Raw genomic sequence first — 27,937 nt, 5'->3', positions numbered from 1 at the left:
TTTTTTTTTTTCTCTCAAAACCCCTCTTGCTACTGAGTGCTGTTTATTAACTCATTAGTTAAAATATTTCAGGCTTTTGCTAGAGTCCAAATACACTGATGATTAAGTCTCTGCTACTTTGGATGAATAGGTGCATCCTTTGAAGCCACTCCTTTAGTACCAGGTGTCATAATGTCAAATGAGCACTACATCGCCAGCTGGGAGAAATGAAAAAATATCTGGGCTTAATCCCAGAGCTAGTGGCTTTCTCCTCAGATATTTATGCAGCCATACAAAACATTTTGTTAGGAGGTGAAATTTGTGGTTCTGCCCAGTGCTTGTTCAGTGAAGTTGATGGCAATCTTCAATCTGTTTCACTCTATTGTTTGTGCATTACTCGATGGGATGGATTTCTTGTAGCAAAGCCAGAACAGAAGAAAAAATATTCTCCCCTGGGCTTGGTCATCAGTATAAGAAGACTGCCAGAGTGTTAGCTGAGCTGTTCTTTGTGATGTGAGTATTCCACAGGAGAAATAACTCTGACAGATGCTCTCACATTAGAACAAATCAGGAGTGCCTTCACTGATACACAAAAGAGTAAAGTTCTTGTGAGCTCATTAAGCACTGGGTAGTGGGAAAGGCAAGGCAGAGAGTGATTAACTTGGTAGGGAATCCATGATTAGTCTTACCAGGTGTTCTGGTGAAAGTGACAGTGAAAGATAAAAAAAAAAAATGCTCTTCCTAGAAGCTTCATTTATTTTGCAATACTGCATATCATGAAGTATTTTTTTCAATGATTAAGTACTGTACCTAAGTCTTAATATAATAAGATATAATTAAAATGAAATAGTTGAACTAATTCTCCTAAAAGAGTAATTTAAAATAGTGTCTTCAAACAAATGCATGAATACAATAGTCTTCCTAAGGGAACTGCATCAGCCTCATTGCTTGCAATGTTTGCAAATTTGCTTTGCAAATGTTTTTATTTGCTTTATTAACAAAGAAAAAACAAACTTCAGTATAGGTTATTTTATATTTAGGCATGATTAAAGGCTCTCACAGTATCAGGGGATATTAATGGGCAATTATATCTTGAGTTTAAAATGGATTGATTATTCTTCTCAAAGAGAACTCCATAGCACAGACAACGTTGCACAGAAATAACATGTCAGTAATATCACACTACTGTACAGATTTTAAAGATAAATTTCCATCTGGCAAGCAGACATACAGGAAGGAACTGTTGTTAATGTGGCTTTCACACAGACCAAGTTCATAAGGGATAGAACACGGCTTGAAGATTCATTTCTACTTCTCACAGTTGGTAAATGTAAATATGCTTTAGATGTTTCATAAAGGAATTGAACACAAACAAATTATATGTAAAAAGCTGAGTTTCCTCTCTTGTTCCACTGTAGGTTTGAACTGTTCAGACAGCTTTCCCAGAGAACAAGAGCCAAAGAGAAAAACAAAAGGAATTCCAAAAACAACTTCTACAAACCAAGAAGAGAATGCTCTGTAAATATTAATACTTCACTGAAAACTTCAGTGTGCTCAACAAACATCAGTTACTTTAACCCCAGTCAGGGAAGATAAATAGTAAAAACAAATAGTAAAACAAGTAGTGAAAAACAAACCAGAAGGCAGGAAGAGAGCCTATCAAAATGACACTGCTGCTGACTTCGTGGGTCTTTGGGGAAGGTCCCCTCTGGACTGTGGCAGGGTGCAGGAAAGAGCCTGAATCTCTTCTGTTCTTCCACAAAAATAGTAACCTAGCATTATATGAGGTAAGATAATGGTATAACACATAGGTGCTCACCGTAAACCAGTGTGTAAAAGTGAGTTTCACTACTTGCCTAGTGTACATGCCATTGATAAACATGAATAATGATACTCTCTGTTACTGCAGTACCATTTGTCATGAAGTATTCAAGGACTGTTTATAAAAGATGCACAGCATATTTTAGAAGGAAAAAAAAAAAGTAATCAGACAAAAGACATATGGTATTTTTAGCAAATGTGCTGTAATCTGAAGTTGTTTTTGCTGATGGGATTGAAGCTAAGAGTAACTGCTACTAGTAAAAGACGCAAATATTAAATATAGTAGAAGTAATGGATAGGGCTGATTAAAAGGTATTATTTCTAACTGGAGTTATAGCTGTTTTTAGTTTATTCTAGGCTGAAATGAAGAACCAGTGTCAGAATTTTCTTTAGAAAAAAAATAATAATATGTTCAGCTGTATTGACTTTTTCCATTCTGATGAAATCAATATGTTAATGTAAAATGTTTTGACCTTATCTATCCCTCTTTAGAAAAGGAAGGAAGGTTTATGTACTCATACTGTTTATGTCACTGATTTTATGACACTTCAGTTTTATGGATTAAAGAATAGGCTTGACTGACACATGCTTATCCATAAGGAAGCACACAACTACCAGTTCGTAGACACTAATCCACCTTGTCTTCGAAGGCCACCTGCATTAAGAACGTTTTCAGATTTCTAATGAGATTTCTTGAGATCTAACATTTTAAGAAAACAGGTTTTGTAGCCTTTACCGTTAATAGGAGTTACATTAATGTATCAGGGGAAGAGTGTGCCTTGTGGATATTTTCTTATTTCTATTCAGTATTTCTGCTCCAATGTCTACTGTGGATTTGTTCTCCATTTTGGAGAAAGCTGATTTATATGCTAATGGTCTCACTGTGGTTCACTGAAATGAAAACTTGTTTTAAAAGGGAACAATACTGTAACTCTACCTGGTAAGTGTGGGTGACAGCTGTTGGCAGTTCATAGTTGGAACTACTATTTTAACAATTGTTTCTCTTCTTTTCTTGAATCAGTGATGGAGTGTTACCATTAGGGCATTTTATGTAGAAGCACCTACTTCTTTTAAGAGAAACAGACTTGCAGTGCGGAGCTTGGAGATGAGGCACCTGTTAGTTATTTGCTCAATCAGTAGCAAATTGGGATCTGAATTCTAAAAAATTCCCCCTTTCAGCTGCAACAGTTCTTCAGGAAATGGGATTACACTGAATTTAGAAATGCTGACTGTTTAAAACTGGTGCAAAAATGAAATAGATGTGTCAGCCTGTGGCAGGGGAACAGCTCAGTGCTCTGGGGAAACAGGATCTTGTGCTGCTGGATCGTGTACTTGAGCCCACTCCAGCTCTGACTCTGAAAATAGCTGCTCTCTGATAGTTTCTTGCCTGTTGATGTGGAATGAAGTCTATGCCCTAAATGACAACTCTTCATCATAAAACTTACCTGTGCTGTGGGAATTAACAAACCCTTAAAGGTCAAATCTAAAGTTGGGCTTGGCACCTGTTCTCATGGTACTTTTGGCACTGGGGATGACCTTATTTAGGTCTTTTAGACTTGGGGAATCCCTTTGTCCATCACATTCAGGCACTCAGTTTTGTGTAGGCAGGGGCAGGTTGAAGAACTGCTGGAGAACATTTGGGGAAGGCACACAATGTCTTATGTGCAAATGGCCTTTGGCTGAAGGACAATGATAGAACAAAGCTGTTTATAGGGAGGCAGGGAAGGAGGGAGGAAGACATTTGCAGAATAGCTTGAATGCAGTTCAGATGTTTGCACAAATGGAGGGAAAAAAAAAAAAAAAAAAAAAGGAGTTAGGAGCAGCCGAAGCTAGACGAGCTAGAAAACTTATCTCTAGTTGAGCAATAGGCTTCTAAATGAAGAGGAGGAACAGTCAGGGCTTGTTTCCTCTGCTTCAAACAAGGTAGGGCTGGCTGAGTTGGAAAGGTTATGTGGGGTGGGTAGGTCAGAAAATTCAGCTAACATGTCAATGTGGAGGATGAACAGGTTGGGTATAGGGTGCAGCACTAAGTCAGAAGAAATCTGAATATACATGAATTTGCCTAATTTTAACTAGCCAAATTTTAATATTTTCTCTAAAGACTATTTTTTTTTTTTTTTTTTTTTTTTTGTCTCCAACAAAATCTCTGGAAAAGCTCTGAGTTAAACAAATTCTAAAAAATAAGGGTCTTAACCATCAGTATTTGTCAGGTTAAATGATTTCTTAGTGCACAATTTTTAGACCCCTTGATTTCTTATGGTCCTGCAAAATAAACTGTGCAATTTGCAATACATTTGTCACTGTAAATCAGTCTTTAATGCTGGGAACAAATATAACATTTCTTAGTGTTGCAGAGTGTGCAGTTAAAATAGCTATCTTGTTTTCATATAGTTAGTGTGCTTTTATTTTTGTTTTCTGCAGCTCTTGAGATACAGGGAAGGTAATGGAATCAGCATGTGTGTGAAACAGAACTGTTTTCTTGGTGTAGAAATGAAGATTATTTGCAATGTATTTTGGTAAAGCAAGATCTCCAAATTTTCTCTTTATTGCTACCTCCTTCAGCATTGTATTTTAGGGCTTAATGAGTGTTTAATGCTACCTGTTCTAATTGCAGTAGGCTTTATCTGAAATGTGCAGTAGGGTGGTATTAATGTTAATATGTCACAGAATCACAGAATTGTAGAGGCTGGAAGGGACCTCAAGAGATCATTGGGTCCAACCCCCTGCTGAAGAAGGTTGCCCAGGTAGGTGTCCAGACGGGCCTTAAATATCTCCACAGTAGGAGACTCCACAACCTCCCTGGGCAGCCTGTTCCAGTGCACCATCAGCCTCACCATCAAGAAGTTCTTTTGCGTGTTGGTGCAGAACTTCCTGTGATCCATTTTGTGGCCATTGCACCTTGTCCCCACGAACCACTGAAAAGAGGTTGGTCAAATACCTCCGTCTCCCACAGTTGAGATATTTGTAAACGTTGATAAGATAACCTGTCAGTCTTCTCTTCTCAAGGCTGAACAGACCCAGGTCTCTCAGCCTTTCCTCATAGGGAAGATGCTCCAGGCCCCATATAATTTTTGTTGTGCTCCACTGGACTCTTTCCAAGAGAAATGTCCTATGAATATGTAATGTTAATACATTATGCAAAACCAAATACCAAGTGGTGCTCAGCAAGCAGTGTTAGCATTCAGTAATTAAACAACACAAAGAAAAGGACTTCTTCACTTCTAATACTGTGGTCTAGTATTGGGCCCTGACGTGCCAGGCTTGCAAATGTCTGTGCAACAAACTGTGTGGTGACATGGCTGAGACTGGTAAATGCTAGGAAAATTAAATGTCTGCAAGCAGAAGAACTGGCGGTTATTTATTTGGAAGTCTTGGACATGGGGAATTATTTGATTTAGGGAATAGTTTTTGTAATATTTGATTACCTCTGAATATCCCTTGGCTCCATAGGAAATATCTTAATTAATACCATTTTCTTGATTAGCTGATTCCTAATTAAATTTAGTGTACCATGTATGTTCATTTCATTTGATTTAATTTTGTAATAATTTTTAGGCTATGTCTCACATGTCAATTAGCCTTGAAAACTGGAACGTGATGCAATATATATATATAATATATATATATATATATATATAAAAGAAAAAAAGAGTTAAGCTCACTATGGGCTTCAATCCATGACAGGTTGAGGAATATCTTTTTTGTCAGTAGAAGAACATTCTGAGCTCTTGCAGAACTATACCTGACCCACGCGTGGAGGGTGGTGGTGGGGAAAGTTGAAAACTGGTGAGGAAGAGGAGAAGACTTTGGGCATTGAAAGGATTTAACTGTATTGGAATTAGCTATAGATCATTCAACTAGACTGAAACAAAATTAATTATAAAACTTTTGTTTTGAAGAAGCTGAGCCAGAAAAAGCACAATGCTGCCAAATAATATTTAATAATTGTATTCAAAAATTAGAAAAAGAAACCTTTGGGACTCTCAGTAGATCATTGAAACCAACTGCTCTTTTGATGAAGTATGTATATTTCTCAGATTAAATTACAAGGGCTGTCTCGTGTTCTCCAGAGATTCTGTAAACCCATATCACATTATTTTAGTAAAAGCAAAATAAAAAGAATTAATTGGTGATCACAGACTTTCTATGAAAGGGCAGAGAAGAGCTTTAATGAGAAGTTACTCAAATGCTCGGCTGCTTTTCCCCAGCCTGAGCCTCATGCTTTCTATGGCACAGGGAAAAACTACTTTTCTTGAACAATTTCTTATTTCCTGGCCCTGCTCATGTCTTGTAAGTGATGACGTGTCTTAGAAAATAGAGCAACAGAAATAGAATGATGGTTGAGTGAGTTGGGAAAAACACAAAGAAACCTTTTCAAAAGAGAAAGGGATGTGTTTACCTTTTGCTTTGGCTTCAGCTATGTCTAGACACAGCTTTACATGCTTAATGGTAACCTCAAAGCCCTGGGGAGAGTCATCTCGCTCATTAATGCCCAACATTAATGCCTCCTTGAGGCATTTTCTCCAAGGAGATATTAGGCAGTGCCACCAACACTGCCAGAATTGAGTTTGGCAGGGCCTGGCAGGGGTGATTTTGGCTTCTTGAAAACAAAATTTTACACGCTGTTGCTTCGTTCTGCCAAATGCTTCTAGTCCTGGGACAGGATGTTCACACACAATGCAACTTGCCCTTGAAACTCCGTGGGTGTGTATTCACCGTTAACAAATTTTAGGCCATACTTCAGTGTTTATATTGATTTGATTACTAAAGCTTTCTGAGATGTTTTGCATGGTGAATTCAAATGCAGTCACAAGTGGGAAAAATGTTAATTGGATTGGACAGCTCTGTGTTAGATTTCAGGTGCCCCACAGCTGTGAGCCTTTTTTCTTTTCAACAGTGTTTTAGTCAAGAAGTGGAATTAATGCTGGATTTATCTTAACATTTTTGATTTTTCTGGCTTTGCATGCCCAGTTTGGGACTCCCACTGGGAAATAATTGAAATCCCTCTTGGGAGAGTTTCTGCAGCAAAACTGTTTGCTTTTTGAGCTTCCTTTCTGTTGGGCCCCACTTTAAATTGACAGAGATGTGGCTGGATATGTTGGTCAGTTTTTGAAAGGGTTTTGGGTGACAAAGGAAGACCAAATGGCTGATTTGGAATGATACCTAGTACGATGATTTTTGTCAAAAGCAAGTATGCCTTAGACTTTTAGGTATTAGATTTATAAACTTTATTTATTTATTTATTTATTTAAAGTCCAGCAGATTTTTTTGTCTTTCATTTGATTAAAACATTTCCTGACAGCACATGCTGTGGAGGGTATGCAGTGTGTGGAACGATTCGGAGGATGGAAAGGTTAACCTGGCACTGCAGGATCTGGGCCTCTTACACTTGTCACAGGAACTGTTCTTACAGGGACTCTTCTCCAAGATGTTTTCTCTGTTTCCCAGCTTTGCAATGCCTACTCCAGATTTTGGTAAAAGAAAAGCCAATGATGACTCTTCTGACTTTCTGAAGATCAGAATAGGAACTCTCATTAAATTGGGAGTGATTTGGGAGCTTCTCATTGGTATTGGAGCTGTCTATCATGGCAATTGATGATCTTAGAAGCCTTCAAGACAATAACTGCAAAACAAGGTGAAAAGGAGTGGAAATAAAAATTCAGGGTTCAAGCTGATAATTGGTGGTTAACACCTTGTCTGTGAGTACTGTGGTCAGTATTCATGGCTCTATTCTTGTCCAACAGTCTAACCCTTATCTAATATGGGAAAGGCCGCAGAGTTACTGGAGGCAGATGACAAACTATTTCCCTTAATCTGAAATCATTTTTTGCCACAAATTAAATTTAATGAATCAGGAAAACAACAACAATAAAACAACAACAAAACCCACAGCAGAGTAAATCTGAGAATTGAAGAATAAAATGGGGAATCATAAGAAAATGCACAAGCCATATCTTGGTGCTAGAGCTTGCTTTCCAGAGGAGCAACAGTGCTCCCCTAGAGGTGGGGGACCAGGGCTCCTGTTTGGCTTTCTGCCATTGCACAGACAAGGGCAAAGACAACATTTCAAGGATATCTTAAAAAACTATAACTACTCATACAGCCCAGCCATTCTTGCACATCTCAGACTATCCTGGCTCCTAGGAGCAGGCTCAGACACAAAGCAGATCCCAAACGACTTCCTCTAGGGAGCACAGGGCTTGGCTGCCTCCTGCTCCTGCTGCCTCTTGCATGTCCCAACCATGCTCCTCTTGGGTCCTGCTCTACAATCACTATATATCCATCAGTACAAATAAGTCTATTACTGTGGCCATTATAACGGCAATAAAATGGCTATAGAGAGAAAGTAACACCACATCACTGAGGTCTTGCCTTTGAACATGTTCTCAAAGATATAATTAAAACCACCAAATGCTTATTTCAAAGCCAAAGTTTGTAAGTGATGGGTCTGGCATCATGCCTATTGCAGGAAGGCTAATTACACCATAAATTAAACTTTTTTTTTTTTTTTAACCAAACATTATGACCTTTAATAAAATTGTTTTTACAACCAGCTGTCAATAAATCATGCAGGAAAGCTAGTGAGAAATGTTCTGTGAGCACTTCACTTCTGTGAATTTCATTAGCTGCAGTTTATTTGGTTTTGTGAGCTATGATGGTTTTTAAATCTCAAATTAAAAGCTCCAAACCATAAAAACTAATTCAAGAACATTAGCATCTCAGTCTCTGAAAATGAGCCTCTCTAATTTCAGAAATTAGTCAAGATTGTATAACGATCAGGAGGTCATTAAAAAAAAAAAAAAAAAAAAAAAAAAAAGAATAGTGCTTAGGCAGTGCTTGGTTCAGCTACAGCAGTTCCAGAATAGCTTTTTTTTTGCGTATACCCTTAATGACAGAAAAATGTCTTTGGGTAGATTGATTTGAAAGACTCTTAAACAAGTGGTTTGACTTCTCAGACATCAGTTTTCTGGATTTATTTATTCTCCTATACACATCAGGCCTTTTGAGTTTGTACATGTGCAAGAAGTTATGCTGCGTATTGTACTATTGTGTATGTAGTGATGAAGTATGAGGTAATGTCAATAGGCTTTATTTCAGGAGCTCTTTTTGTTTTGCATTCTTAAGGCTCCTGTACTACCTCATGATAATTACAAATATTTGTAGGAAATATACTATAATGTTTGATTTGTGGCTTTAAGATGGACATATTTTAAAACCAGGCATTTTTATTAGATTGGTACCAGAAAATGAAGCTGTTAACTTTCAACTCCTCTGCCTCATAAAGCTCTTCTAAGTTGCAGAGTGGGTTTATTTTGTATGGTAGAAATATCTAGAAAGACTTCAAATATGAATCTAAAGAAATAAGATATCAATCCTTACCCATAATGGGTTATGAATTGTAAAAGTCAGATACACCTTGTCGAGCAGTACATAGCTTCCATAGATCCTTGTTTATACAGTTGCTGACATCTCAAACAAATTCTGCTCTATGGTTTATATCCAGAAGATTCCCCAGGAGTGCATCTGTACAATATGTCCACTCCCTCTCTCATATTCGTTTTCAGAGACCCTAAAATAATAGAATCACAGAATCAACCATTTAGGTTTGGAAAGACCTTCAGGATCACCAAATCCAACCATTGACCTGAATCAGCAAGTCCCATCACCAAACCATGTCTATTAGTGCCATGTCCACTCATCTCTTAAATATCTCTGGGGTGGGGACTTCATCACTTCCCTGGGCAACCTGTCCCAACTCTTGGTCATCCTGTCTGTGAAGAAATTCTTAATATCTAGTTTAAACCCCCATTGGTGCAACTAGTAAATAAATATTTAATCAAAAGGTGAAGTAGAAGACAAGACTTTCTAACACTTTTTACTAGCAAATTTTTTAAATTACTACTTGTCCTACACTCTACCTTTATTTTTCTTACAGGTTTTTTTTTTTCTTTTTTTTTTTTTTTTTCCCTGTCCCCTGCTTCTTGTCACAAGCATTTGTGCGTTGTCTGACACAAAGGTCTTTCAGCATTTCTACACCAAAAATGTGAACAAATTTGGTTAAAATGCTTTGTGATTTTGCTCTCCTCTGCAGGTTTCCTGGGAAACCTTTTGGTGCCCATGGGATGCTTTGAGACACCTGCACCCCTCCTTCCACAAGCTCTTCTGAGTCTCAGTCTGAAATATCAGTTTCCACACGAAATTTTCCTTCTCAGGGACTCACAAATTCCTTCACTTATTTCTTGCCACACCTTTAGCCACAGTTGAACACACAAATGTGCACTGCCAAAAACAGGCTTTCAAAACCGACCCTTGCAGCATTATTCACATTGTTCCCTGACTTCCAGTCCCAGATGTGCCAATGTGTAAATGCAGACATAAGTATACACAAACTTCTATTTGGCATACTGATGGAAGTGTCCATTTTTATTCTATGAATTGCTTTTACAAAGTGGGTTTCTTTACTCTGGTACACATTATAGCTTTGCTACATGTGAAACAAACATTATGTTTGCATTTCTCATTCATGGCTTTTAGAGAGACTCGTGTCATAGTTATTCTGATGATCTCTAATGTTTTCAGACTGAATTTCAATTAACACTTCCCCCCCCCCCCTCCCCCCCTCAAGCATTTGCTTGTATGACTTGTAACTGTCATCTAAATGCTTTGGCAAAACAATTTGAAAAACAGGAGAAAAAATCAAACAAACAGAAGATTAAATATTGAAACATCAACTCTGAAACTTACTGTGAGAAAAACAAATCAATTCTAAAATAATTCTAAGCAAGATGTAGGCTACTGATGAGTGCAAAAGAAATCAGAATGTATAAATATCAGTTACTTGAACTCCATGAAACATTCACACATACACGCGCCTGCACACATACACGCACAATGTAAAGGTTGATCTGGACTTTTTCCTTCTGGCTTCATTAATCAACTAGCCAGTTAATCTGAAATATTTCACTTCAGCTTCACAGATCTGTTTTATGTATATACATTTTTCAATTTTTATTTTGTTTGATTTATTTTTTTTTAATATTACTTAGCTTGCACTTCCATAACTCTTGAATGTTTAAGGTTGGAAAAGAAGTAAATTAAAGATCCCCATGGACTGATCTACCACAAGAAGGCAGATATTTTCCTTTTTCTTGGATCACATAGTGTAAAAACAGTAAGTCCGAGAAAATGCTTTAAACAAAATACCAGTCTCATATAATAGTAGGCATCTCTTTCTGCAGCCATGTTTATCAAATGCATAAGCCATAGGTGCTTCAGATGAATAACTCCTATTTAGTTCCTAATAAGTATCAATTTGAATTTGTGTAACTTTATCTTAAGTATTTATATGTATCTTAAGTATTCAAATTGCCTTGGTGAGCAGTATGTGGATTTCACAACTTCTCTTCCTAGAGGTCTATTAATCTATCTTTGGATTTATTTATGTATTTATTTATTTTAAATAATGAACAATTGACTTTTCCAAAGATACCAAATAAAAAATACTGTTCAGAAAAGATTATTCTTCCGCATTGATTTAGCAGATAAACCTGTAAAGTGAGTGCTCCCTGTGCATTCTTTCACCATATAAGAAAATGGAAACTCTGGCAGCTTAGAGGAGTGTCACTCCATATTACTCTTGCTCTGAGTTATGACCTACCTGCTAGGATTTTCTATCAAATTCCTGTTTGTTTTGTTTTTGTTTTGTTTTGTTTTCCTTAACTGCTTTAGCTTTCATGAGACTACTCCACTCATTTTAACTGCATTTTTCTCATTGCATGGCATTGTCTTGCAGCAAAAGACTCAGCAAGCTCCTAGAGGAGCCAATATAAATATTAATTGTGTCAATAGAAGGCAATGTCTAATATATACATAAAGCTCCAGGGACATGAAACGCAAGGACTTGCCAGCTGCAATATTCATGTCCAAATTACTGTCTGCAAGTTTGTATTTAAGGTTTTAGCTCTGGCCTGGTACTGGTAGAGGGGAAACCCAGCACTTATTACTGATTCCTGACAGCTGCAGGCTCATCATACTGTCCAATTATAAGAAGTTTCCATAAGAATTTTCTGAATTTCTGAATTCTTTTATTGCATTTTTACCTACACAGGATATAAAAGACAAATACTGCTTTTGTGGGTTAAGTTTTTAGTTAATGAGTGTGTACCTGTTGCTTTATACATGTTCCATTTCAACAAGTGAAAGTAAGAGTTGTAGACAACTAAAGAGTTGCTGGATTGTGGCGGAGCTCAGGGAAAGCCAAGATACCAAACACCTGTTTTTCACTAAACTTGAGGATGTTGGGTAGGTCAAGAGGGGAGCTGTAGGTTAGCTCATTCCACTGTAACGCAATGAAAGCCATAAAATATTATGAGCAAAAAGCCACCTGTTCCTGAATTAGTGCTTGCCGTCTACCTTTGTGGTTTAAATTGAAAGTTCAGTATCTAGGCAGCCTGTTTTCCTTTTGCTCTGACTTAGCCATAATGTATAAATTTGTACAGTACCTTCACAATCAGCTTCATCTTAAAGCTCTTTGCAAAACATAAAAGCAGGTGCACATATGCATGCCTTCCTTTCTCAAGCACAGCACACTATCGGTAATGCTACTTTGCTGTAAACAAAGCATAAAAATCAGGCGAGTGTCAGAAAATACATTCGATACTAAAGTACAAGGGAAGATTTTCAGAAAGATAGGTCCATCACAATGGATGGTTGAGACAGCGCTCCTTGATTTGCTTCAGGTGTTGTTTTCTACAAGTGCTTTCCAAGTAGCGGCTCTCCTCGGGCAGCCTCAGAGTCTTTGCTGGATAGAAAAGCTGATGGTCTTGGTCTGTACTGCTTGTTGTCAGTATGGAAAAGCATCAGTATTTGTATAATTTGGTACTTTGAGCTTGGAGGTTTTTTTGGTGTTCCGTTGTTTTTTTTTGTTTCCCCTGACAACGTATTCATTTGTTCAGATTCACAATGTAAGTGTGGAAGAAAAGAGGCCAAGCTTACTGACAAGCCACATACTTGATGGAAGGTGCTCTGTAGTCCAAAGGGGCAGGACCTCATCATACCATTGCTACATTGTCCAAAAGACAACTTGATGAAGGTAAGAAGAGCAGCCACAGAGGGGCTTATCATGGCTGGTAATTCTTGAGATGCCTATGGGAGAAAGGGTAGTCTAAACAGATTTAGCCTGTCCCGTTCTAAAGATAATGTCAGTGTAATTGGCTCTGTGGGACTCAAGGACTAGTAATGCTATGCATATATATATATATATATATTTGATCTGTTTTACTGTGTATCCTCAGACTCTTGTTCTTCCAGAAATGCTTGCTAATACCCATCTGACTGATCACAGAAGCACAGAATATCCCTATTTGGAAGGCACCCAGGAGGCTCATTGAGTCCAACTCCTGGCTCTATGCAGAACTGTCTAAAAATCAAACCCTGTGTCTGAGAGCATTGTGCTTCTTGAACTCCAGCAGGCTTGGTGTTGTGAGTGCTTCCCTGGGGAGCCTTAATGATCACCCACAGTGAAGAACCTTTTCCTAACATCCAGCCTGAATCTCCCCTGTTGCAACTTCATTCTCTTGGGTCTTGTTGCTGTCACCAGAGAGAACAGATCAGTACCTGCCCCTCTGCTCCCCCTTGTGAGGAAGCTGCAGGCCACCATGAGGTCTCCCCTCATTAAACTGTGTTGGCTATAATAATCTGTGAAGACATCAAGGCCTTGGCACAGTAATTCAGATCTTATTTGAGATAATGTGCACCATTTCTGTAATGCTTCTCTCCATAGATAGCTTATCCAGTCTGTGTAGTTGTGAGAGGGTTGGGAATTTTTGCTTTTCATCTCCACAAGAAAGGTTGCGCCAACTATATGATGTTCTCATCACTCATCTGCTGGTGTACTTTTCTTATCAGGGATCATGAAAGAGGAGACTTATCTTTAGTATAAAAAACACATTTATTTATTTATTTATCAGTATGATATATTGGGCTTAAGCAATAGCTGTATGCAGTTTATGCAGTTCAAGCTTGTGGTTCATCATCTTTACTGTTAATATACATTTGCCAAGTGGTATAAAATGCCCAGGAGAACCTTAACTTGGCTGTGTTTCAATGGTTTGATATTTTCACATTTCTCTGTTTCTAAATATATATATATATTTAATTTTCCAAGGCAAAATGTTCCTTCAGAGCATGCTCTAAATTTTAGTCTAGTTTTTATTCTTGTTATTTTGTTAGTTCTGGTTTATTTAAACCAGACAATAAGACAATAATCAGGTTAGCTTTGCAAGCAAATGAAATAAATAGAAAGGTTAGAAAAATGGAAAGAATTTCTCTCAGACTCTGTAAGAACTATGCACAGATATTAACATTATTTTAATGTATTTCAAAGTAGGCTTATATGACTTTTATTAGAAAAACCTTAACCTCCTCCCCCCCCCCCCCCCTCCAAATCACAGAAAGATTAATGAAGTGGTTGTTTGATTTAGTATTTGTACAGGCTGCTATTTACCAAAAGAGAAAACCTCATATTCTTCTCTGCAGACTCCAAATCCACTTCCTCAGTTTCTGAGCTTGGGCTGTCAACCATTTCCAAAGCTTTGTGGTAGCACTATTAATAATTCTTTTGATATTCTTTTCTCTAATAAACGTAAATCATCACGAACTCATTTGGTATTAGTGTGGATGTCATAAGTATTTCTAGGGTATTCCATCACTTAATAGAAGCACTCAGTCATATAGATCTGACTAAGACTAAACCAACAACATTGCTGTGGATGAAAACTTGAAGGAATCCCATCCTGTGTTGTGAACAGAAGTGCTGTCATGTATCTTGATGTGAAATTGCGTTGGAGTGTGGCAAGGGGGTCCATGAGGGGGGAGATGAAAGGCTGACTCCTCCAAGCTTGGAGAGGGCTCCACACAGGGTGCACGCTAGGGCTTCAGGCATTGTGCCCCGGACTGGAAGCCCTCCCACCTACAAAAGCAAGGCCAGTGTTGCTGTTTCTCTGCATTTGCGTGCCTTGGCACAAAGCGTAGGGCAGTGGTGACCCACCTGCCTATGGGGATAGAGAATTATGCTTCATATTTGATATTCACTGGAGGGTTTTGCACTCACTTTACTTCTTTTATGCTTCAGAGGGGACAAACTGGGGGAAAAAAAAAAAAAAAAGTTAAATTTTGATGGAAACTTGCTGAGCAAAACATAATCCCTTTCCATATATATATGGAAAAATATATATACTTATATATATATAATTTCCCTCAGCTGTGTACAACTTTGTGTTATTCAGAAGTGGCTTTTGCCATGAGTGGGCTGGAAGGATAATGAGTGAGCAGGTCCCCTTGGAGGGTTTTTCAACCAAGTTAAGTTGTTGTTGCTCTCTGTGGCACTCCAGTGATAATTTCTATGAGGTGAGGATCTGCCTGCTTTGGTTTTGAAGGAAGACACTTCCTTAATCTCAGCTGGAAACCTGCTTAAATTTGTTTGTGCAGAGTGAGGAGCATAGTGCCTGGGCAGCAGTGTAGGCCCTGCTCTTCCTGCCCAGCCTGCTGAGGTGGCCTGGTCATAAAGAAAAAGAGAAAGAAAAAAGAATGAATGACAGATTTAATGTGGCAAAATTGAAACCTGCTCTTTAAAGTTACTGAACGAACGCATTTCTTCATAGCCACGTCAAAAATAACGCTCATATTGCAGTTGCTGAGGGGTGGTTTCAGCTTTGCTATTGATTCATACAGTGAAATTTTGAGTAAGGTTTCTCCTTTACATTTTCTTTTTGCTTTTTGGAGGACTGGATATTTACATTTAGACTGGGGTATCAGGAAAGCAGGCAGCTTTATAAACTTCACATTAATTATCACTTTTTTTCATGAAGCAAGCTATTATTTTGGCAGTAACTGTAAATGATCTTTGCACTGCAAAGATATAAGATGTCAAATTCTAGACATCTAGTCAAATTAATAAAATATGTCAGCTTTTTAATGAGTCCAAATATTGGTCTGCATGATTGTTTTATTTATGTGATTGAGGTCAATTACATCCTATTAGAACACAAACAATAGCAATCATTTAAATTTTTCTGTTAGCCTTTAACTGTGGTTAAATGTTTTTTCCTAAACAGCTTCTTCTAATATCTTTAATTTGCAATATTTTTGCTGGTGCCAACTGTTCTGCTAAAGTTTTGCAATGGATATAAACCACAGTGGTTAGTTCATTACAGTAGATGCCTACAGATTTCTTTTTCTCTGTAGCTGTGCTGTATGATTTTATGTGAAATTGATTCTGTACAACTGTAACTAATAGTATTTTCCTGGAAACAATCAGAACATCTTGTACCAATGTTTACAATAAATATATAAGAAGAAACTGATATCTATCTAACAGTTTCCAGGAAGATGTGAATTAATGCAATGTCAGACTCTGAATATCTTGCAAAGGGAAAGTTTTGGTTTTATTTTATTTGTATGGAAAGTCATCATGTTATTTGAATTCCCTTGACATTTTTTCATACTGCAGAGCCTTTTTTTTTTTTTTTTTTTTTTTTTCTCCACATTGTCCATCCATCAGACATGCTGATCTTACGTGCTGCCTGGGAAATGTTAATTGAACAATCCTGAGTTTAACCCCTCCTTCAAATACTTTGTAAAAATACAGCTGTTAATAATGTTTATTTGGCTTCAATTTAGATATGAAAAAATCCATTTCAGGAGGTTACTCAAAAAAAGGTTTAGACTTAATATGTGTTCCCCACATATTAAGAGCAATGGCATGTGCTGTAAAGAATAAAAACCACAACACACAGACATCAGTCCTCATGGGCTAATGGAAATCTAGACCTGATTAAAAACCCATTTCATGACTTTTTTATTGCAGGGGTGGGTTTGATAGCTGTCAGTGTACAGGAAAATAGCACATCTGGAATCTTACTGTGTACTTGTGCTGGCTGGTATAACTCAACCTGTGTGTCAGATATGTTTTTTTAATAGCCAAGATTTATTTGGTTTCTATTAATTTTTTAAAAGTCTTTGGTAAGTATGCTTATTAAGTACTAAATTTTTACCCTCCACAAATTAAAAGCTATATTTTAGTAGTGAGCAGTTTCCTTTTAAGAAAAGTAAGAAAGCCAGAAATATGCATTAGTAATGTGGAGAATTAAGTTATTTGATTACAAACGTACCCCAGTGGGTTCTCAGGGATGACTGTTTTGCAATTTGTTTAATGAAAGTTGCATTTTTCTTGTGACATTTATATCTAGTTATGGGAAGTCTAAAACAAGATATTAAACAAGTAGCAGACTCTTTGACTCACGATAATATCATGAGTTTATTTTCCCATTAGGACAGTGTATATATTTAGGAAATTGTAAATATAGTTTAAAAACACTCAGATTTGCTTGTAAAATATGAAACTTCAATAAAGAAGAGGCTGTTTTCCTAAGCAATGTCTTGGAGTAAAATGAACACTCAGTTGCAGATCAAAAACTCCAGGGTTACTTTTGGTATCGGATCTAACCAAAATTTTAATTAAATATACATATTTTGTAATCATTCTTATGTTAAAGCAAGAACAGGGTAATTAAAAAGACATCTGACAGTCCCCACATCCTTAGATTTACTGTCTAGTTAAATTTCTAATACTGCAGTTTAAGAACTTCTCTATTTTAATTTCTCTAGAGATATGTACAGCTGAATTATCTAATATATTTTCCTATATTCAAATTATGGTCTAACATCAACAATAACCTGCTTGCTGCCTGTTGTGGATGATCCTAAAAATCCCTAAAGATTGAGCTATGCATACAAGCTAGTAATGTTTTGGCTGATTTACTCTGCAGTGTAATTTAAGCCCTGTCCTACTTGGCAAAACCACAATGTTTTACAGTTCTTGCAGGTTAGAGTTACCAGCTGAAGCTGTAAGTCTTCAATGGGAAAATAGCCAGAAGGGGATAAATTCTAATCACATTCTATTATCTTCAAGATAGCAGTGTTCTTGAAGCAAATTACATACTGTTTATTCAATTTATATACAGTATAGGTGGACACACATTTAAGTGTAATTCCAGTGTTAAAGTAACTAGCTATAAAAGTCATAACAGGACTTCAGAATGTCACTAGAAAGTACCCCAAAAATTCAGTCGACTCATTTGGCTAACATGGAGGGAAAGAAAAGTACAATTTTTGGGGGTGAAGTCACCTACAGGAACAATAATCTGTCAAGTAGCCATAATTTTGACATTGCAGAATGTCCACTGATTTTAACTGGACTGAAACTAACTGAAATACTTGCAAGTAAGATATTTTGGAATTCTGTGCAGTACTGTATTATTTGACCCCAAATACACCAGTGTTTTCAATTTCTTAAAGGCTTTAGAGCAGGGTGCAGTAGTGATTCCTCAGATAATTATTCATATTTTACAAAATGTACCATCTCCATTTCCTAGTATCTTAGGAAGAATTATGCATAAGGATTAAACTGAACTTGTCAAAATAAATGAGCAACACATAAGTTATGAAGTACTAACCTAGATTTTGTGTTTCTTACTAAGGAGAATTTTTCAGAAGCAGCCCATGATTTTAGGATGTTGTGATTAATGGGTGGTTAGTGGGTGGAAGTGGGAGATATTCTGGTCTTTTATTTTATTTTATTTTATTTTATTTTATTTTATTTTATTTTATTTTATTTTATTTTATTTTATTTTATTTTATTTTATTTTATTTTATTTTATTTTATTTTATTTTATTTTATTTTATTTTATTTTTATTTTTGAACCAGCAGCCCTGGCTCTTACTGATTTATACTGGACTCTAACCTGTGCTCTTTCACTGGCTTCCTACCTTCTTTTGCTGATTCTTCTTAAGAGTTCTAAAGCTGGAAACATAAAATGTTGGTAAGCAAAGGCTGCTTTACCAGACAAGATCCCCCACATGCCCACTCCTTAACTCTTTAATCAAACTGAACAAGATATAAAGTTTCTGACAGGCTTGTGGACTTAGGAATTGTTGGGAGGTACCATTTTTTTTCTCCCTCTGGTGTAGTACAAAACTTCTTTACTGATTGTTGGCAAGTAACATAAATTTGTAGTAAACTTTTGCACTGTTTAGTTGTAAAGGGTCAACCCAAAGTCAGTGCTTCATTTTTAACCTCAAAATAAGCAGAAACTAAAATAGTCTGTAGTCTTGTGAGTACCACAGTGTATTCTTGAAGCAGGGGCCTATATTAGTGAACAGAGGACTGTGATTTTGAGAAATGTTACCTGTCATAACCCCACTGGTCTGCTGTGCCATAAGGCTGGTTGTGTTGGGCTGTTGTCCTTCATAACTTCTCTGGGCTGGCACAGCTACTTCAAGAGGAGACAGTTCTGCTCCACAGGCCAAAGCCAGTAGCTGTCATTGAGGCAGCCCTGCTAGGCTTATCTGGTGCAGGTCTGCATTACCTGGGCTGGGTGAGCAGATGCTAGTGCAGGACAGGTGACCTGAGCTCAGTAATCTAGCTTCCAAGCACCAAGTGATAAGACAAGGGGAAATGGCCTCAAGTTATGCCAGGGGAGATTTAGGTTGGATATTAAGAGAAATGTCTTCACTGAAAGGGTTGTGTGGCATTGGAACAGACTGCCCAGGGAAGTGGTTGAGTCGCCATCCCTGGAGGTCTTCAAGAAATGTGTAGATTTAGAACCTAATAGCATGGTTTAGTGGTGGACTTTAGTACTAGGTTAGAGGTTGGACTAGATGATCTTTTCCAGCCTGAATGATTCTATGGTTCCATGATTCTAAATACAAGCTCACCCTCCTCTTGTGCAGTGCCAAGCTCCCAAGTGCCATGCATGGAGCTGCTGTGCTCAGCAGGCCATTTTGGTAGAAGCCTTATGTCAGGTGTGACCTTTACCACTGGTGAATGCCACTGCTGGTCACTAATTAATCAGAACTGTATTGACTTTACTCATGTAATAGTTCTGTGGTGAAAAAGGTCAACTCATTTACCATTGCACTGGGATGCTTGCAGAGATCCATCACATTTGTTTTATCCTATATCTGTAGAATTTGGCAGTGTTTGCCTGAGCAGACAAGTACAATTAAAGGCATGAAAATATCGCCCCAGGACTGCAGCTTTTGTGTTGATTCCTAGAATTTGAGGAGAGGACAAAGCCTAACTATGACCTCCTAGCCATTTCCTCCAGTCGTTCTCACATCATACTCACAGGCTTGAATTCAACCATAGCTTTTTTTTTTTTTTTTGAAAAATATTTGGTTTTGTTATTAAGTCTTCAAGTAACAAGTGTTATTATGTCCTCAAGTAGACCATTTTAGTGCTAATTTACCTCCCTAGTAAAAAATGCACATTTTTTTAGTCTGATTTTGTCTGCTTTAGCTTGGACTTTTTCATATGCTTGTCTGCAAGCTTAAAGTAGATTGGATGATTAATAAGATGAGAAATATTTTTGGCATGGATGGGCTTATAAACCATGATCAAGTCAAGCACTTAAATTATCTTGGATAAGTTTGAGTCTCTCTAGTCTTTCAGGAAAAGACAGGTTTACCATCTACAGAACCATCCCTCTAACCCTATTCTGAACTGTTCCCGGTTTCTGAACACCTCTTTTAAGTACAAATCTGCTAGAGAGATCAGGCTCAGAGGTACAGTAAGCCTTGTCCTGTGCTCTTTTAGTACTCAATGTAATTTACCCTGTGATGATAAGATGCCTCAGAGTACAAACTAATTTTCCTTTAAAAATTGGGATCTTTACAAGCCATTCAGAGCTCTCTTTCAGGACAGTAATTCTCATCATTACAACTGTCATATCATATTTACTGCTGTTGCTGTTTTCTGTTAAAATGATGAAGCAAAGCAATGTCTGCAATTGTTAACATAGTTGGTACAAAATGTCTCATGTTTCCTAGCAGACGCTAAAATAGAGACAAGTAAACTGAGGAGGAAAGAAGCTTTGGCAACCCTGAAAAGTAAGAGCAGAAATTTGCTGCCGAGTGACAGTAATATGAGAGAGGATACAAGGATGACAAATGAGATTCTGTGAGGGGGACATCTCAGGACACAGCTAGGGAAAGCACTTGGGTGGAGAAGGGCTTTTTCTGAGCCCCAGCATGGAAAGTTTGGGTACAAGGCCAGAACGGCAGTACTTGCTTGGCAAAATACAGTTGAAAGAAAGAACGCATTCAGCCCCTTCCCAGCTGGAGCAGAGTTTCTGCTTCCAAAAATGGCATGAGAAGTCCCACAACAGCCATGTTTGTGGTCCTGGTAGCTCTGCCACAACCTAGCAGATATAAAACATTGACCCATTAATGTCAGCTTAGATCAAGTTTGAAAGATTTCCTTTATTATTATTATTATTTTGGCATTCATAATAGCTCCTACTGTTGTACACTTTTCTTAACATTTATATTCTGTAGAAACTTCTGCACATTCATTCTTTATGGGGAAAGGTTTCTTGTCTGCTTGCAGGAAGGGAGCTTTGAAGCTTTGGACCTTAGAAGACAGGAAACAGGAGCTGGTACAGCAGGTCTTAGGGGTTTTAACACAACCTGAATAGCAAGATTCTGAGGGTAAAGGATAACCCTTCTTGAACGGACCACGTCTGGCAAGTGGTCTAGTGATACTGCTGAAAAAGGAAGTAAAAGGAAAGTCTTTTGTTCTTGTCAGATTTAAAAACACTGAAAGTTACTCAAAGATAATTTTTATAATTTAATATTTTGTCCTCTGTGGTTGCTAGTCGTGCTTACTTCTTCCTTTAGCTTGCTTTCCATTTGCTGGCTTCATGCTTCCTCTGGTTTTCCCACTCAGCTGGAAATTTGGATGTAAATGCCAGTAGAAGAGAATTAGTGAATTCAAAAAGGTCCTTCTAAGATGTTATTGCTGCTGAGGTGAATCATCTATAATATACCAGAAATGCAGTGATGCCCCATCTAAGCTAAAACCAGTTTAACGAATGTGCTGGTGGGAAAGTTTTGTGCTTGTAAGCAAATTCACAGACTTCCTGCCAGAAGGGGGTAATTATACAAAGGCCTCTAATAAGCTCTAGAATTTGTTTCATGGAGTAGAGGTTTGGAAGCTGAAACAAATGATAGACTTTCTTCCAGAAATATAGTATTGTGACATTCAAAGCTGGAAAACGTTATCCCTAGTTTATAAATGGAGAACTAAAGTGTGGAGATGATTATATGATTTGCCAAAGATTTCAGAGACAGTGTGGAAGAGAACTTAAGTGTGACAGCCCTTCCAAGGAGAAATGATACCTCTAATGTATGCAGAGTTGGCTTAGCTCCTCATTGCCTAGCAGAGTCCTACACTTCTGCACTTACTGGCTGTGAAAAAACACCTAATCCAAATGGTAGCCTTTTTTTTTTTTTGTATTCACTTTTCATAGGTGTAAATGAAAACACCAGATGGAAAACAAAATTTAGCTGACCCTAGCTGTTTTAATAGCTATATCAATATCAAGCATTGCTTTTCTTTATTCTATTCTTAGTCAGGAAAGGCATAGATCAAATACTACTTTCCTTAACAGAAAGGGTCACTGAAATTTTTCGAATGATGGTACTTTTCTAGCCAATCTCAGAGAATTAACTGCACTGAAAGGCTTCCTGGTTTGTGTTACCACAAAAATTGTAAAAACAGTTTTACAAGCTGTTGTGCTTTAGTGCAAAGCAAACACATTAAAACCATTTCATAAGCATTGCTTCTTGCATCTTCTTGTTAATTTATATAATTTAGTCCTATAAAAGAATCAAGAACTGTTTGTTTGGAGCAGCTTAAGATGTTTATTAGCGGTTGTTGGTCTTGCTGTACTTGTAACGTGAGCCTAGATAGGAATGCACAGTTGTAACAGTTCTATGGTACCAAGAGAAGTTAACTTTACAGTTGCTTAAAAATATAGGCAATAAAGCATTGGTGACACAGTAGAATGCAGCACGTTTAATCTACCTGAACATAAACAGGAATTTGACATTTTGGTGCTGTGCCTCTTCAGTTGTGAGCCTACAGGACCTCACACCTCCATAGTGTCTTTCAAAGGCAGGGTGGAAGCCCCCCCATGAGCTATGGCGAGGTGCCTCTGCTCCTGCAAAAGAGGCAGGGACACATGTTGGGAACCACTCCTACACACCAAAGAGTTCAAAGGCCCCATTATGAAAACAGCCCAGAGCTGTAAGGGGATGACACAGACGACCTCAGAGATCATCTCCCTTCTCGTTTGCAGGGCTGGAGGGTTCAGGGCAGTGCTGGTTCCAATTACAGCTCGAGCACAGCTGCCAAATTCCAATGGCACCCACATCTTAGGCAGGGCTTTACTGCCTCTCTTCCTGTATCACCGGACTGATACACAGTATATGCAACTGATTTGGCAGATATATAGATTCAAGAGTAACTTGGCATCATCTGTACATATAGTTGGCAAATTTTCAAACCTTTCCATTCACTCAAAGCCAGTCTCGCTTCATTTGTGAATGCAGTTACATGCCCAAGTCATGCATGATGCCTTGTAATAAAGTTATTTCTCCAATAAGTTTAGACCTGTTGGACAACTTTGTGCTGGAACTAATCATGTTTTCTGATATCCACTGAGGAGTGACTCATAATTTGCATATGCTTACCTTGTATCATAGTTCCTGACCTGTCAATTGAACTGATTCTATGTAGTCACATTGCACAGCAATGTGGCTTTTTATAAGTCTTGCATATTGTGCTCTTTATTGTCTAATTTCCTTGGCTAAGTATCTTTGATTGTGCTATTCTTAAATATCTTGGATACAAATGAAATGTAAAGTCTCAGTAAGTAAGGCATGATGAATAATACTGGAATTTTTCTACTATAGGGGTTTAAAAATACACTAAGGGAAAAAAACCTGCAATTTATTTTTTGAATTTCTGCTTTCATGGAAGAGAAAAATGTTGAAATAGGAGAGAAAGAAAATGGTGGTGAGAGAAATGTTAAGATGAGGTGTGAAAGAGACTGGGGCAGCATTTTCTTTTTCTCAGACTCTGCATAAGACTTACAACCAGGTGTACGCACTGCAATGATTCACTTTCAGAATACTAGTGGAAAAAAGTCATACATAAATTTTAGGTTGGCTTTCTGCATGGTGCCAGTTTCACTGTTGTTCTTCTCTCTTCTTTTTTATTGTCCTCGACATCGTTGATGACAGCCTGTATTTCTTCCACTATAAAGGACAATATCAGGTACGAGCAGGACACATGAAATTAAGTTTAATAATGACAAAATAGTATCTGGTAGCCTAGGAAAAAATTTTGCCCCTACAGTGAGGTTAAATAGGTCTGCAGATGACATTGCTGGAATAGTAACACAGCCCCTAATTCACTGAGTGCAGCTTGTGATAGGACCATGATGTGCCAGCTGGATAGAATCCTGCTAGCAATGACTATAAACTTTTTTTATTAAACATGATTCAGTTTGTCTTTACTTCCATCTCTCCTCCACTAGTTCTCTGAATTGCAATTTCTATCTTCTTTTTTATATGGTTGGAAAAATAACCCAGATGAAAGCTTTCATTCTTTGCCTTATGAACCTCTTTCCTCAGACCCCCTAATGGGAAATTGCTCCTGGAAAGTTTGGACAGTTCCTCTATTTTTCTTAATACTTGCAAACACTAAACCACTGCCTCAGAAGAGATATTTGTACTGCCATACGCTGCTCAGTGTTTTTTTGTTGTTTGTTTGGTTGGTTGGTTTGGTTTGGTTTTTCCTGTGTGACTTTTGTCTGTCTCTTTCCCCTTTCTTCAAGGCTAGGGCATAGCTTGTGGAAGTGTGTCACATTTCTGTGGTGCAGCAGAGTGGGAGGCAGCAAATCTGGATCTTATTACCAGTTTGCTCATAATATTCCTGTGCAAATGTGGGCAAGTTATTTATTTCTGTGTTGCTAATACAGTGATGTTCATCACTTGCTTCATGGGGCAAGGGTGTCCAATCTGTAACATCATCAGAGTGATTAAGCAGCTCAGATGGGGCTCCCAAAGCAGGTCACTGTCATGTGCTTGGAGACTTCTGGGCAACCTGAAGCCCCTCTGTAGGACAGATCAAGTGGGTTACAGCTGCTGATGCTGTATCACCCAGTAGCCCTGGGATTTGGTGGCAAGGCAGCCTAGACCAGCTCTTGAGCAGGTCCTTGGATCATCTCCTTGTTCCACCCTTTTGAAATGTTGGTATGAAATGTAGATTAGCAATGCTGGCTATCCCTGTTATGAGAAAATAAATAGAAATTGAAACATGCTGAGCTGTTGTGAGAGAAATATCAAAATCAGAGCAAAGAGGGCTGGGAGAGAGCAGGTGGTCCACTCCCTGCCAGATGCAAGTTTATTCCTGTATGTTTGTCTAAGCCATGCTTTAAGAAGTCCCAGTGAAGGACCAAGCTGGCACCAAAGTGCAAATATTAAGGTTGATTCATATTATAATGTACCTTTCAGCCATCTTCTGGTTCCCCAAAATAAACATACCACAGGGGTTAAGGAGTGCATTCCTCCTCACACGTGTCAAAAATCTCTGACTTGCTCTGTTTGCTCAGTTCCCCTGCTCCTATAAATTGTGTAAACTGTGTTCATCTTGGACACATACTGCCTTATTTTCTCACTTATTGCATAGCTTGGCAATATTAGTTGAGACATACTCTTCCCCTTTCCTTCTTTTTGTCTTCCTGTTAAGCATTTATCTAACAGGGACTGTAAAATGCAAGCACTGTTTGCAACCCTTCATGCTTCCTTTGATAGTGAGCACCACAGCATAAAGGTAGTTTAAGGGACACGCTAACCCACTCCTTCAAGTACAATCCATCTTTGTGGAGTGTGTAATAAAATGGCCCATACTTGGGACTGACAGGGGTTAAGAATAGATCTGGCAAAGCTTGGCATTCCTCCCCAAGAAATGGGACTGAGAGTGCAAGCAACATCCGTGCTCACAGTGAGGAACTGAGCCTTGGGCTCAGACTCGTGCACCACACAAACATGATGACAGCCCAGGAAAGAGGAAGAGGAGGAAGAGCTTCCTCTTCATAACAAGCTATTCCTCAGGTGCTTCTAATTTTGATCCTCATCCCCGATCCCCCTGCATGGACTTGGTGCACTTCAGTACTTTTACTGAGGCAGGTGTAATTTCAGGGTGTTGCCCAATTAATCTTTAAAATCATGTCTGGTTAATAAACACTTGCTGAGAATCTTTAATCCTTTAATTCTCTGTGTTCCTTGCTAACTATGTGGCAAAGAAAATTGCATAAACGTTGATTTCTTTCAAAGGCAACCGTACTCGGTTTGTGGCACTACTTGTGAATTCTAATCTGTCCCACCTGGAGATGTCTCTTTTAATCCTAAACTACACTGGAGACTAAAGTTTTTTGAAGTGTATAAACAAGTTCAAAGGTCTTAAAATTGCATTAGTTGGTAGGGTGTAGCTGGTTTACCAGAGTTACCAAAGCAATACTTAACTTCTATACAAATACAACATGCGATTAAATACATTTGTCTTGTTCTTCAGAGTAGAACTGAGTCAGCTTCCAGAATTCAGCTGTGCTTGATATCCACGTATAACACGAAATGGTCTGGGGAAGGCTTGCCAGGCCTTTTTGTCTTCTCTTCCTCAGTGTATGAGGAACTGCAAACTAAATGGAGCAACATAATATGAATGTGGAGCTGAGTGATGTGATTTTCAAGGAAAAATCACAGTAACGAGGGTGTTTTGCTTCCGCTGAAAATCACCTCAACTCCTCACACAAGACTTCTGCAACTGGCTTTGTAGGTTTTCACAGTCAGAAAGAAACATGATATTGTCCGTGGCCTTCATGGACGAGAGGGTACGACATGCTCACGTTCTATTGATTTTCCAGATCCGAGAATGCTAATATTTTTCATATGCAATCACACTGGTGTTTACATTATTTGGGGATTTGAAGTCTGTTTTGATGCTTTATGAAGTCTGACATTGCTTGAATAAACAAATTCTTAATAATTGATTAAAAAATGGAGTTGTACCACTTAATCTGTCTGCGCAGAGAGAAGCATTTTCCTCTGGGACAGGAATAACCCAGCATTTAGTTAATCAAGTTTTAAAAGCTGTGAATTTAAGCTCTTTGGGATTTATACATTACCAATTGCAGGAAGTTGGGAAATAAAAGGAACTTTTCAAATAAAAAGATGTCAATTTAATAGCAAAGGAGCTGGAAACAGATGTTTCACGCAAAGCATAAGAGTTGTGTCATTCCTTTAGGTTTTCAAAGTCACTTCTTGTCAGATGCATTGGTTAAGAGAGAAAATTAATGAGCTGTGTTAAGTTTTATTACACAATCCTCTGATGTGGGAAAGCTTCCCTCCAGGAACAGCTCTGTGCATAGCTTAACTGATTTAGGCATGCCTGCTGCAGTATTCTCCAGAATGTGTTGGAGATCAAAGTAGGGGGAGTTATTCAGGTTTTATGGCAAGGTAATTAAAAAAATATGGGGATTATTACATATAAATCATACTTGCATAAATTTGCTGGCAAAATAAAATCAAATAAACACGTTTAAAAAATGAGATCGGGAAAACATTTGGCCACATTTTTTACAGTTACAGATGCAAAGCTATACCCTGAAGTCTACGCAGATGACCTCTTTCTTCCACTGCGGAGAATTTGGCCCAGTTCCATTTTAGTGGTGTTTTCATTTACTAAAAAAAAAAAGTCATACTGAGCTCTCCCATGTTGTGACAATGTGAAGATGAGGATGGGGACGTTGAACTGTGTACAACTGACAGAGAAACAGTCCCAGGGAGCGTTGTGGCAGGACTTCCCTTGGTGTCTGAAGTGATTTCATCTGAGATTTTATTATCCTAGAACTGGGCTTATGTGCCCGAGCATTTACCTTGTCAATGCACAGGTTAATAAAATAGAAAACAAGACACTAGAGCAAACACTGCTTTCCCTGCATTGTTTCAGTGCAGGCTTTAAGCAAAAAACAGGTTTGGACCAACAGCTTCTGGAAGAGGGTCTAAAAACATCCATAGAAAAGTGGAAGACTTTCTGTTTTCTGGTATACAGGACTTCTGAGGAGAATGAATATGAACTCAGGGAGGGATTGTAGCTTGTCTTTTCTGGCTGCATGCTGCATGAGGGAGAAATAGACTCGTGCTGTGCTCCAAGTAAGGGCTCAGAAATCCT

Source organism: Aythya marila, assembly GCF_965140915.1.
Source record: "Aythya marila genome assembly, chromosome: 3".
Taxonomy (NCBI): Eukaryota; Metazoa; Chordata; class Aves; order Anseriformes; family Anatidae; genus Aythya; species Aythya marila.
The sequence above is the reverse complement of the archived record's forward strand: the minus strand, read 5'-3'. Positions refer to the sequence as shown.